Here is a 16,260-nt window from a genome sequence, read left to right on the forward strand (position 1 = left end):
ACTTCTCTTCTTATCTGGGTTGGTGGTACAAGGAGGGCTTTAGACTTCACTTCTTCCAGTTCCCGCATTCTGACACTGTGTGCAGCTTAATATCAAACCAGGCTAAATCTGCCCAACAATAGATATTCCGGGGTGATTTTCATCCTTTGCATTTGTAATGACGATGTCTGTTTTGTGTCTTCGCGGTGCAGACAGGACCGTGCCCGGACCTGGGTTTGTGAGCGTTCATAACTGCGTGTAAGGCAAGTGGGGAAAGTGTGTAAGACAGAGGCCAAGAACACCTGTCATAGGGTGCATGCCTGGGGTGTCGGTACCGCATCCTTTCTGAACACGTTGTTTGCTCATACACAAAAGGGCTGATGGGCCAGGGCTGGTTCCGGATATGCCCAGTACCTGTGTGGGGCGCTGGAAGGACCGAGCCGGCGGTAACAAGAATCAATATATATTTATAGTGGCGGTGGTGTTGGGGGTTGTGCGCGGAGGCCTCAGGGCGGGGCAGCGCTAATGAGAGCGAGCCCCGCTTGTGGTTGGTTCGGAAGTCTGGTACCCACAGAAGAACAAGAAGGGAGGGAGAGGATGCGGGCGGGAGGATAAAGCGATGAAGAGTGCTGCGTTACCGCGCGTCAGGCGCCGTTGTTGGAGCCGGAAAACCGTGCGTCTCTGAGCAGGCCGGCCCCCTCCTCGCGCACACACTCGCCGAGCCGCGCTCGTCCCTTGGTGGTGGCCGTGGCTGTGGCTGCCGCTCGCTCGGGGCACCGGCGGCAGGAGCGCAGCGAGAGACGGCGGGCGCCCTGGGACTCCCCGGCAGGTTCTGGCGGCCAGCGCGCCATGCGGGGCACGTGCGCCCCCCGGCTCTAACCTGCGCGCTGACTGGAGCATGATCTGTGCCTAGGCCGGGGCTGCCAAGGTAAGCGGGCGCCGTGCGGAGACCCTGACTTCCGCCCTTTCCCCCGCCCTTCTCTGGGCGGCTTCTCCGTGGCTCTGGAGGCCAAGGCAGCGCCGTCCCTCCCCAGGGCCCGGGATCCACCCTCTGGCTTCTCCCGCGAGGTTCAATTGTCAGCCTGGGGCGCGGCGCTTCCCGGGCCAGGCAGGCACCCCTGGGTGGCGTCTCCTGCTCGGGTACAGCCGGCACACCGGACCCTCCTGTGAGGCACCGAGAGAAACAAAGAAGCCCCCAAGCGGGGTTGCGGCGCCTCCCCCACCCCCAGTGGCCGGGTAGTGTCAGGGAGGAGGAGAGACCTACGTAATCCCCCTTCCCAGCCCGCACCCACCCCTTGTAAACCAAAGCTCTGGACTTGGGTTTTGCTTTGGGCTTTTGGACAATTGTATATACTATGCAATGTCTGTGGTTAGCCGAGCTTGTGCCCGTAGCCTCTGCGCGAGCTCGCGGGTGCCCGCTCGGGAGGCTCACGGCCAGGTCGGATCCCTTGCTCCCCAGGGTGGTGAAGGGTTATGCGCGGTGTGAGCTCTCCCCCAACGCCTCCTGCCCGCGCCGGCTGTGCCGCTCAGTCGGGCCTGCCACCTGAGTTTTCGCGGGAGCAGCCGATCTGGTCGCCTACCTGCACACGGGCGGGGAGGGAGCCGCTGGGAAAAACGCGTGCGATCCATTGCTGACAGGAGGTGCGCTTCCTCCTACCCCTATGTTCCCGGACCGTGACAATGCAGCAAAATCCGAGGGCTCAAACAATGTGGTCTCTCCATCACCCTTTCCAATGCATGCTTTTGATTGCTCTGCCGTTTTGACATCCAGGCCACTTGGCCGATTTGGGGAGTGTGGATGCGTGGTCGGTCTGGATGTCTTACAAACACAGAGGCTGGGCACCATAAATTCTTCCCTGCCGGATTTCAGCGCGTGGGGGGAACTGGCAGGGACACAGGCTGCGGAGCTGCCCGGCTTCCTGTGGTTCCAGGCTCAGCGCGCCCCAGTCTGCATTGGGTTGACACCAGATAGCATGTGGGGATTTTCCTAGTTGCTGAAGATTCTATCTGACGTCGCTGTAGTTTTGTGCTCACTTCTCCTGGGATCTGCATTGGTGCAATCCGTCCCCCTTTTTCTCTCTTTGAAAAGATATCAGTGCTGTAATCAGCAGAAATGGATACAGAAAGAGCAGCAAAGTTAAAAGATTAAGGGAAGCATCATCTTCTTTTCCTGGGATTTATACGCTCTTTAGGAGAGCAGATGCTCTGCCCCAGAGGGCCAGCCTTTTAAAAACCCCAGCAGTGTTGTGGTCCAAGACATCTAAAGCAGGTGGCTAGATTAGGTTTCTGATCAGCGGACTCACTCCGGCTGTGGCTGTTACGGTAATTCATTCTAGATTAGGGATTCATTTTGAAAATGTGTGTTTTCCACTAAGAAGGGATTAGTGTCCACATGCCTACCCTTGTATAAATGTTTGTGCCTGTTTGGCGGAGAAATAGAGTGTGGCAGAATTCCCTGTTGCAGTTCTTTCTGTTTTCTACTTCCTGTGGAATCTGATGTTGGAAGAATGTTGCACTATTTTAATTCCTAGACCTACCTGCAGTTTAGGCTTTAGTGAATTTCATTTAATAAACCATGTTCTGACTAATTCTAGATTTCGAGTCTAGTGCAATTTGCTGCTTTATGGATGACAGTTCCCTTTTTGTCCAGGGTAGTGATTTCATGAAGGAGAATTGCCTAAATTTGTTCAGATTATGACAGTCTTGACTTGGTAGGGAAGCTACTTCCTGAGCCAGGGTGGCGTATCAGTGCATCACATCCAGGGACTGCAGCTGTGTTTGGAGCAGCATTTGGCTTGGTTCCTTTTACACTTTGGTTTTTAAAGATGGTTGCTTTAAGAGATCACTTTAAACTTTATCTTCTTCAGTACTAGCATCAGATATGACTACTGATGAGGGAAATACAGCAAGACTGGATGTGATCATGGGGATATGATCTTCAGTCTCTTTCTTTATCTGTAAAGTCAGTGCGGTGGATTAGCTGATTTCTCTGGTTCCTTCTAGTTCCAACATTCTATGATAACTGGGGGTGGAGTCAGAAAAGTTCCCCATTTAGGCAAGGCAAATAATTAACTCAAATCGTATCATCAAACTGGGGACTGATTACAGAATTTATGGTTTATTTTTACACCTTGCAAAAAATATTTTTACCTTTAGTATCTGCATTTTTCCCAAATATGATATTAGCCAACAACTCATACAGGTCATTTTATTACTTTTTGTCAATGATAGTAAAAGATCTGGTGTGTGTGAGGGGAGGGGAACAATAATGAATTGGATAACAGGTTTTGTTCTTATTTGTAGACTTAGTTATCTATTCCAGCCCTGACTTTTGTGGATAATCAAGAACGTAGTTCACTCTCTCCAATTTGTTGTTTTGTTTTGCTTCTAAGAAAAAATTCCATGTAGGTGTTTCATCCTGAGCAGTATAGGACAATAGTGTCAGACTTATTTTCCCTAATATAATTTGATACTGCACATGAAACTTGCTAGCACTGTTGCTTGTTATAAAAGCGAGTGAGGCACTGATTGCTCCAAACAGGCAAACAATGTGTTTTTGGCAATTTTTCCAGTTTAGAGATAGTTGAAATATTTGGCCATTGATTCATGTTTATCCACACAATTTTTTCACAAGAGTGCACTCATGTTTCGAAAGTTACTACCAAAATAGCTTCTAGAATAACAGTACTTGCCAGCCATAAGGGATCACATCCTTCTCCATTCTCCCATAGGCTTTTCATTCATACTGCTAAGGTGGCACTTATATTACCATTACCTGAGTTCTAAATCTGCCACATCCTCCTTGTTTTAACTGTGGTATGAGCTTCTTGTGGACAAGAACATTGTTATATTCATCCCTCTTCTCTCTAGCACCCAGCACCTTGCCTGGTATATGGAATATTCTCAGGAATGTTTACTGAGTGGATTTCAGGTCATTAAAAATATCGTCTAATTGCATAGGCAAGAGGTTGGTGGGATTTCTTAGCCTCATGAGTCAGAGAGGTTATATAAGATGCTTAGGGTATGGCAAACCTTTCACCATGCTGCTCTGAGAAAGGCTCCACCTCACCCTCTGTAAAGAAATGGTGTAGACAGCATGCTTGAACACTGTTGGAGTGGGTTATTTATTTTTCTACTTAGTGATCTAGATTGCCTGTTTTGACAAAAGTTATCTGGTATCTGTTTTGTCTTGATGTGGCCTTAGACGGAAACTTGTTTGGCCCAAATGCTTCATGCTTCATCCTTTAATCTACATTAAATCAGGAGGGGCGAGCCCCCTCTTCCTCCAGCTGCCCAGATCCTCTCCAATCCTGGTTCCATGCTCCCAGAGCTTGCTAGGTTGATGGGCTGTTCGTCTGGAATGCCACTGATGGCCCCGATACTTGTGCACATCACATTTAACTACCCTAAGCTGTGCTTCTGAAATGACCCAGCAGTTACCAGACAAGTTAAATGGCCCTTGTTCCTGGGCCAGCCTAACTTGACTGTGGCTTCTGTCTGGCAGTTTCTGTGCTAACGGGCGTAGTTTACAGATCAAGAGACCCCTGCTTCCTTCCCCATCAGCTCCCTTCTGTCCTGTCCCATCCTTAAAAGAAGGACAGGATGCCCTTAGGAAACCAGGAAGGTCAATACTCACATGTCCTTTTTGTAATGCATCCCTGGGTCCCTTTGAAGTCCGTGGGAAACTGGGGGAAATGTTCTGTGTGGCTTTTTTCAAGTCATTTTTCTTCTCTGAGATTTAGTTCCTTCCTCTTCAAAAGTGGGGAGTTGAACCAGGTAATCCCAACGTCCATTCTAAAACCGTGGTTCTGTGATTTTTTTTTTTTTGTAGGTTTATTCAATTGAGCAAGTTCAAGGGTGAAAAATATTACTGACAACTTAACTTTGCGATAAATGTAGCAGTAATACTCTAGGGTCTGTGTGTCAGCCTTTGGATTATGTAATAATCTCATTGAACTCTCAGTTAACTTGATTCCCTGTACAAAAATACGTTATCTATAGTAATTCTTTTTTATGTATAAAACTATATCTACTATATTAATGGAAAAATTTGTGGCATTTCCTGTTCCCAGTGAGCAGTGGGGAAAATGTATACAATTCCCAACTCTTATACAAACTGTTTAAAATTTTAGGATTTAATAGTCAAAGTTCCAAGACGTATAATACAATATTTTTGTTTTCACTGTTGAGTGTATTTCACAGCTGGATAACTCTTGCTGTCAAAAATACTCCTTGAGATTCATCCAACATTTTCCCTTTCCGTTTCTTTCTGGTTCCTCACTAAACTTTTTTGTTTTGTTTTCTTTTTGGCCACTTCTTTAGCCCCATCCCACCTCCTGTAATTCTTCACACATGCATAAATCTATGCCAGGCTGCTAGCACTGCCTACTCCTTTTATCCTTCACTGTCAAACCCAGGGCTCAGAGTCTTATCACTTTTCTCCTTGTCACTCTCTTTTCTATTTCCTGAGATTTATTCATAAGCATTGCCTCTTCAGGGTAAGATACTATGAGGCATAGCAGCAGACCGAATCTTCTGAGGATCTCTTTCATTGTTTATTTATATTTCTCATACTGTTTGTGACCACTGTTTGAAACCTAAACTCCATGCATTTGTGTTGTAGAGCCTCCTTAAGTACTTTAGGAAACAAGACGGTATATCGGTAACTTTATATGTTTCCTACCATCATGTTTGGATGTGTGAGTTTTGGTAAGTGGCTGTCCTGTTCTGTGGCATGGGTGCTTTCGGGAACATATTAAGTAGTCTGGTTGACAATAATGTCACTACTTACCAGCAAGATATCACAAAGATCACTAAGCCCCCAGGTCACTGAATACAACATCTGAATTCCCTGTGCAACAAGTGATGGTCATGTCATTAGCACAGAACCCACACTTTCCTGGTTTTAGTGACCCAAAGCTTAATGGACATGGAGGACTAAAATACAAGGAGATAGTGAACAAGCAGGCTCTTCTGGTGTTATTAAACCTCTGTTGCATCGTTAACATTTTTTAGGGGAAATTTGGCAGATGAAACATAAGCCGGCATGGGTGGGAGAGCTGGAAAAGGACACCATCTGTGCTCATGATGACAAATGCTCTCATGGAGGCTTCATTTGGGGTCCCTTTTATATATTTAGTAGAGCAGATTTTTCATTTCACACTTTCTAGATATATTTGTATTGCACAGATGTCAGGGAAATCGTGTGTGTGTGATTGTGGGGGGGGGGGGGGTGTGGGGAGACCAAAATTCACATTCATGGCCAGGGATTGTAATTCAATCACTTTGTCCCTAAATTGACACCCGTTTAACTGCTTTTACTCTTGGCGGTTTAAATCAGAACAGTTAGAGAAACAGAAACTTCAGTCTTACACATTACTTAAATTCAGAGATTTGGGTTAAGAAAAAAATAAGGTGAGGAGACTAGAATTAAACATATAAGATTCTGTTTCCATGCTGTCAATTCCAGAGCAAATGGAACCCATCAGTGATTTGCCATCTTCCTTCTTGTAAATATGCTGACCGGCTGAAAAAAAAAAAAAAAAGCAAAACTACAAGATGCAATGAATATATTTTTTTCCTAAAAGGACTTAGTTTTTTTACTGTTATTCATAATTTCTTTTACCATAAAAAATTTAAAACCACTCGATGAACACTTTTTTCCCCTCTATTTTGAGCACACCGTATTTTCATGGAAATTTCCTTGGTAGTTAAGATGGGAAAAAAATAGTTTTGAGTAGTTTTTGCTGGCATGATTCCACCTGCTCCACACCTGTCCTTAGTAGCCCCCCCTGTTCTGGTTTGCTAATGCTGCTGTTATGCAAAATACCAGAAATGGATTGGCTTTTATAAACGGGGTTTATTTGGTTACAAAGTTACAGTCTTAAGGCCATAAAGCGTCCAAGATAAGGCATCAAGAAAAGGTACCTTCACTGGAGAAAGGCCACTGGGGTCCGGAAAACCTCTGTTAGCTCAGAAGGCACGTGGCTGGCATCTGCTTGCTCCCAGGTTGCATTTCAAAATGGCATTCTCCAAAATGTTGCTCTTGGGGCATTTTGTCCTCTCAGCTGCAGTTCCTCTTCAAAATGTCACTCTAGGCTGCTTTGAGGTCCTTCTGTCTGTGAACTCCTTTATAGGACTCCAGTGATGCAATTAACACCCACCCTGAATGGGTGGGGTAACACCTCCATGGAAATTACCCAATCAAACGTTTCACTCACGGTTGATTGAGTCACATCTCCATGGCAACACTCAATCAACGGATTCCAATCTAATCAACACTGATACATCAGTCCCTGCAAAATTGCATCAAAGATAATGGCATTTTGGGGGACATAATACATCCAAACTGGCACATCTCCCATATATTGTCAGGCTCAGAACCGTGCAAGAAAAGGTGATGATGATAAGGGTAAAATTAGCATACAAACATACTTTATTATTTTTTTTATAGAACTTTGAAATATTCAAAGAACTTTTATTATTTTATGCCAGTTAAACTTCAGACTAATTCTATGAAGTGGTTATTACCAGCTCCCATGTAATAGTTAGAAGAGTGAATTTCATGAGTTTAAGTGTCCTAAGTTCTCACAGCTTGGAGTGGCCACAACTTCAATGGTGAGCCATCTAACTTATGATTCTGTGCTTTCTGCCCAGTAGCACCCCGGAACAGGCTCTGCTATCACAGTACAAGGAGCTCACATATTGGGGTAATCTGGAAGGCAACCCTAAATATCATCTCTCTTCTCACTCAACTTGCAGCTCAACTGGTGAGATAGAAGCCCTCTATCTTTTAAGCTATCCAAACATGCTTTAATATATTACCTTTTACAAAGTCCATTCCCTCTTTCCACATCCCCCACAATTGGATTTCTGTTTCTTGGTGTAGACTACGCCTCAAAAAAGTTGTCTACACTGGCTTTAACTTTCTCTCCTCCCAGCTACTCTTTGAAACACATTTTATTGTGTAACATTTGATTTATACAAAATACTATGTTTAAATATTTGTAAATTATGAAGCAAAATAAAACAAATGCCCACCATCGAATTTGAAAACCAGAATACCGATGGTTCATTGGAAGCTACCTCTGTGTTTCCACCTGATTTCCCTCCTTCTGCTGCCTCCTGAGACCACTGCAGGTGGGTCTTGTCCCATCACCCCTTCCTCTGCTCTCATCAAGGTTCCTAGTGGTCTCTAGGTCCCCCCCCCCGCCCCAGTTTTGCTGACCTCTTGGCAACATTTCACACTGTTGGCCGCTCTCTCTCTGTCCAGCCACTTGCTTCCAGGATACCAGAATCTCCTGGTTTTTCTGCTGTTTCCCTGGATCCCCTTTCTCAGGCTCTTTTGATGGTCCCTGAATTTTGACCTCCACAGACCTCTCCTCGATTTTGACTTCTGCATTCTGGAGTTCCCCAGGGCTTGGCTCTCAGACCCTTTCTCTTCTTAGCCATATTCCTTCCTTCGCTCTCAGTACCTTCTTCCTGTGGTTGATCCCAAGTTCATTTCACCAGCCCTGTTCCATTCCCAGGATGCCAGGCTTGCACATCTGACCATCCAGAATCCCCCTTGAATGCCAAGCAATCTTCTTAAACCTAATATGTGAAAACTCAACTCCCTATTTTCACTACCCAAACCTGCTGCTCCTCCGGTAATCTCCATCTCTGAAAGAGGAATGTCTACCCTTCCAGTTGCTTATGCCGAATTCCTTGGAGTCCCCTCCTGACTTCTTTCACTCTCTCAATCACATTCAGCAAACCTTTCCCCATTCCACCTCCCCCCCACCACCCAATCCATCCAGCATGACCACCCTGCTCTAGGCACCATGATTTCTAGACTTGCACTCACCTGTTGACGGACTTCTGACATTCCTTGCCCATGCCCAGTTTATTCGCTATGCAGCAGCCCAATTGATCTTTTAAAAATGTAAATGTATAATTCATTCATTCATTCAACAAATATTGCCTAAACACCTGCTGTGTGCCAGGCACCATTTTTGGTGCTGGGATGTAGTGTGAACACCACACAAACAGTCCAAAATCCCCATCCTCTTGGCATGTACATCGTGTTATTTCTTTGCTCACAGCCTTCCAGTGGTTCCATCCCACTCATATGGAAATCCAAACTCATTATTTTACCTACAAGGTCCTACGTAATGGGGCTTCTAGCTACTTGGCCCCCATTCTCCCCTTGTTGCTGCATCCTGGTCCCCCAATCTTCTTGTTCTTTCTAGAACATTCCAGGCACACTCTTATCTCACCTGTGGTCCTCTTGACTTGCAGGGATCTTCCCCCAGCTTCTTGCCCCTGTGTTACTCAAATATCACACCTTCAAAAGGTTTTTGCCTCACCACCCATTTGCAATGTGCTTTTTTCCATTTACCAGCTTTGGTTTTCTTCATACCACTTATCATCACGTAATTTATTATATATTGTCTTGCTTAAGCATTTATTGTCTTTCTCCCCTTATAACTTTTTAAATGCATTGGAGCAGGGACCTGTTTGTACCAGACACTTGATGACTGAATGGTACGAGGCGAGCTCCTTAACCGAAATTTCACTTCAAAATTTTCTCTGTATATACCTTATGCCAGATAAAATTCCTTTAGAATCTGCTGGATTTGCAGAAGATTCTGTCTCCTTCGAGAACACTCTTTTTCTTTTCCACAACCCCTATATGGTAGAGTTCAGGCGTCTTCAGTACCTGGGCATTTTGCTGGTGCTGAACCTCTGTGTTCACATTTATTCCATTTGCTTTCTCTAACAGCAAGGAGCAGTAGGTCACTCAATTACTGTTGAATTGAATCACTTATTTATTGCTATTATTGTGCTGAGACTTAATAAAACTGCTCTTTGCCTTCAGTCACTGCCTCCTCTGGGCTATTCTGACTTTGTCATCTTGAATGGGAGCATGCCATCCCTCTGTTCAAAACCTTTGGCAGCCTCCCATAGTCAAGAACCAACTTTGGCTGCATCGCAGACCCCTGTCTATGGTGGGTTTATGTCCCCAGTAGAATCCTCTGCTGCAGCCAAATGGATATGTATTTTTTCCATTTCTCCAAACATGCTCTGTGTTTTTTTATAGTTATCTTTTTTTTTTTTGTTATGCTTTTTCTTCTTCTGGATTCCCAACTCCTCTATAAATTCTGCCCATTTTGGGGGATCCAGTTAAATCTCAGCTCCTAGCAGAAGCCATCACCTGGTTTCCCAATAGGTTAGGATTTCTTCCCCCACTGAATTTCTCTTTGACAGCTTTTATAGTGTACTCTTTAAATTAGTGCTCCCATCTTTCTTCCTTCCTACTGAATGATGAGTGTACCAAGGTTAAGGATGTAGTCATATTTTTCTTAGTATTCCCCAAAATAATTACCCCAGTACCTTCTACAGCAGGGGCACTTCTCTGAATATTAAAAGAATGCATAATCCAAGGGGCAGCCTATGAGTAGAAAAGGTCTGTATTCCATTGCTTCTAGAATGATATTACATGCAGGATATGGATCTGAAATGTGTATCATAATGATGAGTAGAGGGTTAGAAGATGTAAACTGGAGGTGGTGGGGATTTTTATCTGCTTTGTTTCTTGATTCTCTTAAGTGTCAAGAACAGTGCTTTGCCCCTCAATAACTACTAAGTCTGAGTGAAGTCTATAGCTGGAAAGTATCTCAATTTCTCATCTCTCCCTTATATAAATGAGCAAGCCTGAGGACTGAAAAGGACAGGAGGTGATCACACAGGTAGAGATAAAACCTAGATTCCTGGAGAGTGAGTCCTCTTCTCTCTCCCTGCTCTGCATCGTGGCATGGCTAGTGTCAGACCTGAAGGAAGGCTGCCTTATAACATTATCCATGATGATGTTGACCTGTGTGACTTACTTCCCAGTATCTGAGTGACTTCCTTCTTTAGGGGAGACCTAATTCTTAGATCTTTTAAAACAAGTACCATGGTGGGAATTTCAGAGTTTCAAAGGACTTGGAGGCTGGCAATGTGAGACAACATTTACTTATTTCCGCACTGGTTTCTCCCTCTGCTGGTCTGGTTTGTTCTTGGAATTCCGGGCTATGGAGGGCAGTTTGAAGCAGTTTGGCTTCAAAATGTCAAAAGGGTGAAGTGGTCAATGCCTGTCAGAACCTCCCCATGATCACGTCCAGGGTTTATCAAGAACACTGCCATATTTAATGACAACTTCTAAAAGCAAGCTGCACAGTTTTGATGCTGTATCTCTCAGAGGAATTTTGCAAGTATTATCTGTCTTTTTGTTGCCGTAAATTAAGATTTCTCTTTCTTAGAAACAATACATTTACACTGTGGGGTGACATCCTTGAGGAAAATAGTTGAGAGTCACAAATTGTTATTTTCATCCTGTTCCCAGGATAGAAGAAAAATATTCTATGTGTATTGAAGGGCTTCAAGCTTCTAAAGGAAAATTTGACCAAGGGATCCTGGAACATAAACCAAAATAAAAACGCCTTGTATGTATGACCAATACACACAAACACACACATATATGCACATAAATACATGCATATGTATATACAAATGTATAGAAATATAGATATAATTTTTAAAAAATTCTGATTATTTTCAAGAACCAGTCATTGAATAAGATATGCATCAGAAAACATTATTTCTTGGGGTTTCTATTATGTGGCAAGCATTTATATTTGTTTGTGTGTGGAGTTTTTCCATCTAGACAAAAATCTAATAGTTTAAGGTGAAACTATCCAAAAGACAAAAAAGAATTAAACTAGATGGAAAAGCATCTAGTTTTAGAAATCAGTTGAAAAAGTTGTGAACTTCAAGAAAGATGATTTTATTGTTTACACTCTTTATGGATAATGCTTGCAAAGTTCCTTTATGTACCAGACATGGTGTGGGACCAGGGGTTTCTTTGATGAATACACAAACCTTGTCCTCACAGAAGTTAGAGTGATGTCCTCAAGTTTGCAATATTGTTTCCTGAGAAGCTACTCACACTGCCTTCATTAAACAGAACATTACCCTTGTCAGGGGCTCAGAAGCCAATGGTGATATTCTAGATTAAACTTAATATCATCAACATCGAAAGCATCTGCCATTGATCTTGGGCACTTTAGGGCTAAGGCCTGGGTCCTTTTCCTGAGAGCCCGCTGCTCTAGAAAAGTGCACCCTCATGGCTTGAAGCTTCACCACCAGTTGTCTTTATCCCACTGGCCCGGAGAATCTTTTGGAGCAGGAAGCACTTTTTTATCTAAATACTCCTTTTGGACTTTAGCCGACAGCTGTGCTCAAGGACATTCTGCAGCATAGGCTGGCCTGAAATTCAAACATCTGTGGTTTCGCTGCTTGGGACCCACAGACTTACCAGAAGTAGATGAAATGAATGGCCTGACTTGGTCCACCTTCTTAGCAGGTGGCTGAGGGTCACCGACTACAGGGGTCCCAGCCTGGCTCATGCTCCTTGTGCAGTGGAATGGTGATACCTTTCAAACAGGGTGGGTTGGGGTTGGAGTTGGGTGGGAGCAAGAAAAGGAAAGCCAGGCACATCTGTCCAGAGTTTGCTGCCCTGCTCTGGGTTAGATGGCATTTATGTTGGACTAGGATTTTTTTTTTTTTTTTTTTTTTCTTAGTTTCTTGCAAAACACCTTGAATGAACCACACCAGCCATAGAGAGAAATTTGAGGGTTTATGGCAAAAAATATGTAAATAAATAAAATAAAGCAAATCTAAGCTCAAATTGTATCTGTGGGTGTGGAGTGATGGGGCAAGAGTGCAGGAACGGGGTGAAAGAAGTGCCTGAGCTTGGAGATGGGAGACACACAGGGGTCCTCAACCCTCTCTTTTGTCTAGTGTTCATTTGTTTGTACTGAACAATGTAATCGATGCCCTGATTTTTTATAAAAAGCTTGAAGTTTGCAGTAGGCATGTTTTTCTTAATTGTTAGACCGCTTGCCTTTGAAATTTCATTTTAGAGGCAAAAGAGAGTAAACAGCTTTGTTTTTACATTTAGCACATCTTGGTATGAATTTGCAAATGGCCTTTGAGGGATCTGGGTATTTTATTTTCCAAATCTTTTTTTTTTTTTTTTACCAAAGTGCTATTAGCAGGTGGAACTCATGACTTCAGGCATTTTTCAGGCGCTGAGCTCAGTGAGATTTGAAAATTAGCTAAGCCATTTATAGATTCATAGAATGCTGGGTGGCTATCCTCAGTGACGTCCCACTTAACTCCTTCGTTTACCAGGTGATGAAACACATCCTGGCAGCAGTCGTCTCCCAGGGTCACAGAGCTCACGTTTTGTTAAACCTCGCATTTGTTAAACCTTCAGGAACCTGTCTCAGGACTCCTAGTCTACAACCCTGCAGCACTCTCTACTAGCTCATTTTAGGGCAGGGTGGGAAATGCAGGTTACAGGCAGATTATATAAATGAGCAGGTTTATGGGGGATCAGCATTGGTGTTTGGGGAATCTAGGAGTTTGTGCTCATCTCTACTTAGTTTGAAACCAATTGGTGACTCATAAGAATGTGAGCCAGTGCAGCTAAGTCTTCTAATTTTTCTAAGAAAACCAAAAGACTGGAGTTTTAAGAGAATGGTGGTGATTTTAAGACATTATTTGCTCATTGAATTTAATGATTTTACAATTCTCTGTGAACCAAAGCAGGCATAACTATAAAGCCTCCAATTTGCAATGTCCTCCTTAGAAAAACTGTGCTTATAAGATTTCCGTGGATGGAAACGAAAAAACTGTGATCATGGCTTCAAATAACTGAAAATCTGAAAGGTGCCAGAGGGACTTGGCACTTTTAACTTTCTCTGAGTCCAGAACTAGAATTAATGAGTAGAAGATTTTGATTCAAGAATATGAAACATTTTCTGTTACTTAGAATTATTCAAGAAGAGTGAGCTTGCCAGTGTGATATGGGGCAGAGGCTGTTGACTCTTTATTGGGGATGCTGGAAAGGTCTGTGCTGCAAGGGAGTCTTGGAGTATGTGGTCCTTTCCCACTCTTTTCCTGACCTCCTGGTCGAGAGGCTCCAAAAGACCTCGTAATCTATATAGTTTGCAATTGTCCAGAGGGCCTCCAGCTATCTCTACATGCCATGTGAAATCGTCCTAAAGCTCTAGGACAAAATCTGTTTAGATCAAAGGTATACATATATAGTTTGCTCTCATTCTTTCCTTTTTGAATAAAACTCTACCAACCAGAGTGTATTCTTTTCCTTCTTCTGTGATTCTATTTCCTGCTGTTCAAGGAGGAACATTGCACAAGGCTGCTTAAGCATCCTTCATCTTCTATTTTCCCATCCCACACTAGGAAAATTCCTCTCTTTTCTTGATTTTTTTTTATACCACCTAAAAATTATTTTTTAGATATAATATATATGCCATTCTCTATAGCCAGGGTCTGCAAAGTAGGGCAGGTTGGCTGTCTGTTTTTTTAAAGTTTTATTAGAACACAATCACGCCTGCTCATTTACATATGGGCCGTGGCTGTTTCAAGCTACAAGGGCTGAGTTGAGTAGTTATGACTGAAATCGTATGGTCTGCAAAGCCTAAAATATTTTCTAATTGGCCCTTTAAGAAAAGTTTACTGACCTCTGAGCTATGTGAAAGCAATTGCATCAAATTTGAAATTTGAGAACAAAAAAATGTATTAATGATAAAATAATAGTCACTTGAAATGCAATGAGCAGATGTGAGAACCATTGTATTTTCTCTAAGCACATAGGCATTATAACATTGAGATCACAACAGAAATACAATTTTGTGTCCTTGTTTTTATTTAACAATATATCAGATGTGTTTTCAAACATTTTTTTTTAGCTGTGGTTTTTTTTTAAATTCAGTTTTATTGAGATATATTCTCATATCATACCATCATCCTTGGTGTACATTCATCTGTTCACAGTACCATCATATAGTTGTGCATTCATCACCCCAATCTATTTTTTTGAACATTTTCCTTATACCAAAAAAAGTAAAAATAAGAATAAAAAACAAAAGTGAAAAAGAACACCCAGATCATCCCCCTCTCCCACCCTATTTTTCATTTAGTTTTTGTCCCCATTTTTCTACTCGTCCATCCATACACTGGATAAAGGGAGTATGAGCCACAAGGTTTTCACAATCACACTGTCACCCCTTGTAAGCTACATTGTTATACAATTGTCTTCAAGAGTCAAGGCAACTGGTTGCAGTTTGCTAGTTTCAGGTATTTATTTCTAGTTATTCCAGTACATTAAAACCTAAAAAGGGTTATCTATATAGTGCGTAAGAATGCCCGCCAGAGTGACCTCTCGACTCCATTTGGAATTTCTCAGCCACTGAAATTTTATTTTGTTTCATTTCCCATCCCTCTTTTGGTCAAGAAGATGTTCTTAATTCCACGATGTCGGGAGTCATGTCTTGCGTTGCCAGGGAGATTTACGCCCCTGGGAGTCAGGTCCCACATAGTGGGGAGGGAAGTGAGTTCACCTGCTGAGTTTCGTAAGCTAGAGAGAGAAGCCATGTCTGAGCAACAAAGAGGTACTCAGGGGGAGACTCTTAGGCACAGTTATAAGCAGGTTTAGCCCCTCGTTTGCAGTGACGAGCTTCATAAGGGCAAGTCCCAAGATACAGGTCTCAGTATACCAAACATCTGGTCCTCCATGTTTGTGAGAACATCATCAGCAATCCAGGTGAGGAAGTCAGTTCTTCTGCATTTTCCCCCTGGCTCCTTGGGGGTTCCTGCATATATATGTTTAGTCTCTGCCCAAATTACTTTGGGGTATGTGTGGCTATTTCACACTAATCTGTACAAACCTACCAGGTCTCACTTCCTATGCAAAGTTCCATGTAATTATGGTATTTCAACAAACTGTACGAGTTAAATTGTTTAGGAAATATATATCCTGCACCAAATAAACATCTCTTCCTTTGGTCTCACATGGAAATTGAAGTTTTAAAACACAGTCAGTATTGTCCTTTACTGTTTGGCCCAATTTGCCCTAGTCCTAACTAGATCTGCTTCATTCATATCTCTGGTTGAAGTCTGGACTCTTTTTCAGCTTTTTTAACAGTTGCTGTATGTGTACTATACTGACATTCATATCTGCCGAGCTCTGGCTCTGAATTTCAGGTGTCACACAGATATCCAAAGTTCCAGGGATCGATCAGGTTATACACAAAGGGATCAACATCTCGGAATCTGGAGATAGCCACTACAATTCAGGAATAGATGTGACTGCTGTAAGAGCTTACAATCTGGGGACCGTTTCAGTAAGTGTTCCCCTGATAAGCTGTGCTCTAAGATTCAATTCTGAGTTTA

General features: G+C 43.1%; 1 protein-coding gene across 2 annotated transcripts in view; it reads left to right on the plus strand.

Annotated features, from left to right (window-relative positions):
• Positions 1–738: 738 nt before the first annotated feature.
• Positions 739–16,260, plus strand: part of HECW1 (HECT, C2 and WW domain containing E3 ubiquitin protein ligase 1) — a 402,469-nt gene continuing 386,947 nt past the window's right edge. Inside the window, exon 1 of one of the 2 annotated variants that reach the window (XM_037837142.1) lies at positions 739–907. The gene's annotated coding sequence lies outside the window, so the exon portion shown is untranslated. The remainder of the gene's footprint in view (positions 908–16,260) is intronic. The other variant, XM_037837143.1, reaches the window with a different exon arrangement.

Source organism: Choloepus didactylus, chromosome 5 (genome assembly GCF_015220235.1).
Source record: "Choloepus didactylus isolate mChoDid1 chromosome 5, mChoDid1.pri, whole genome shotgun sequence".
Lineage (NCBI taxonomy): Eukaryota > Metazoa > Chordata > Mammalia > Pilosa > Megalonychidae > Choloepus > Choloepus didactylus.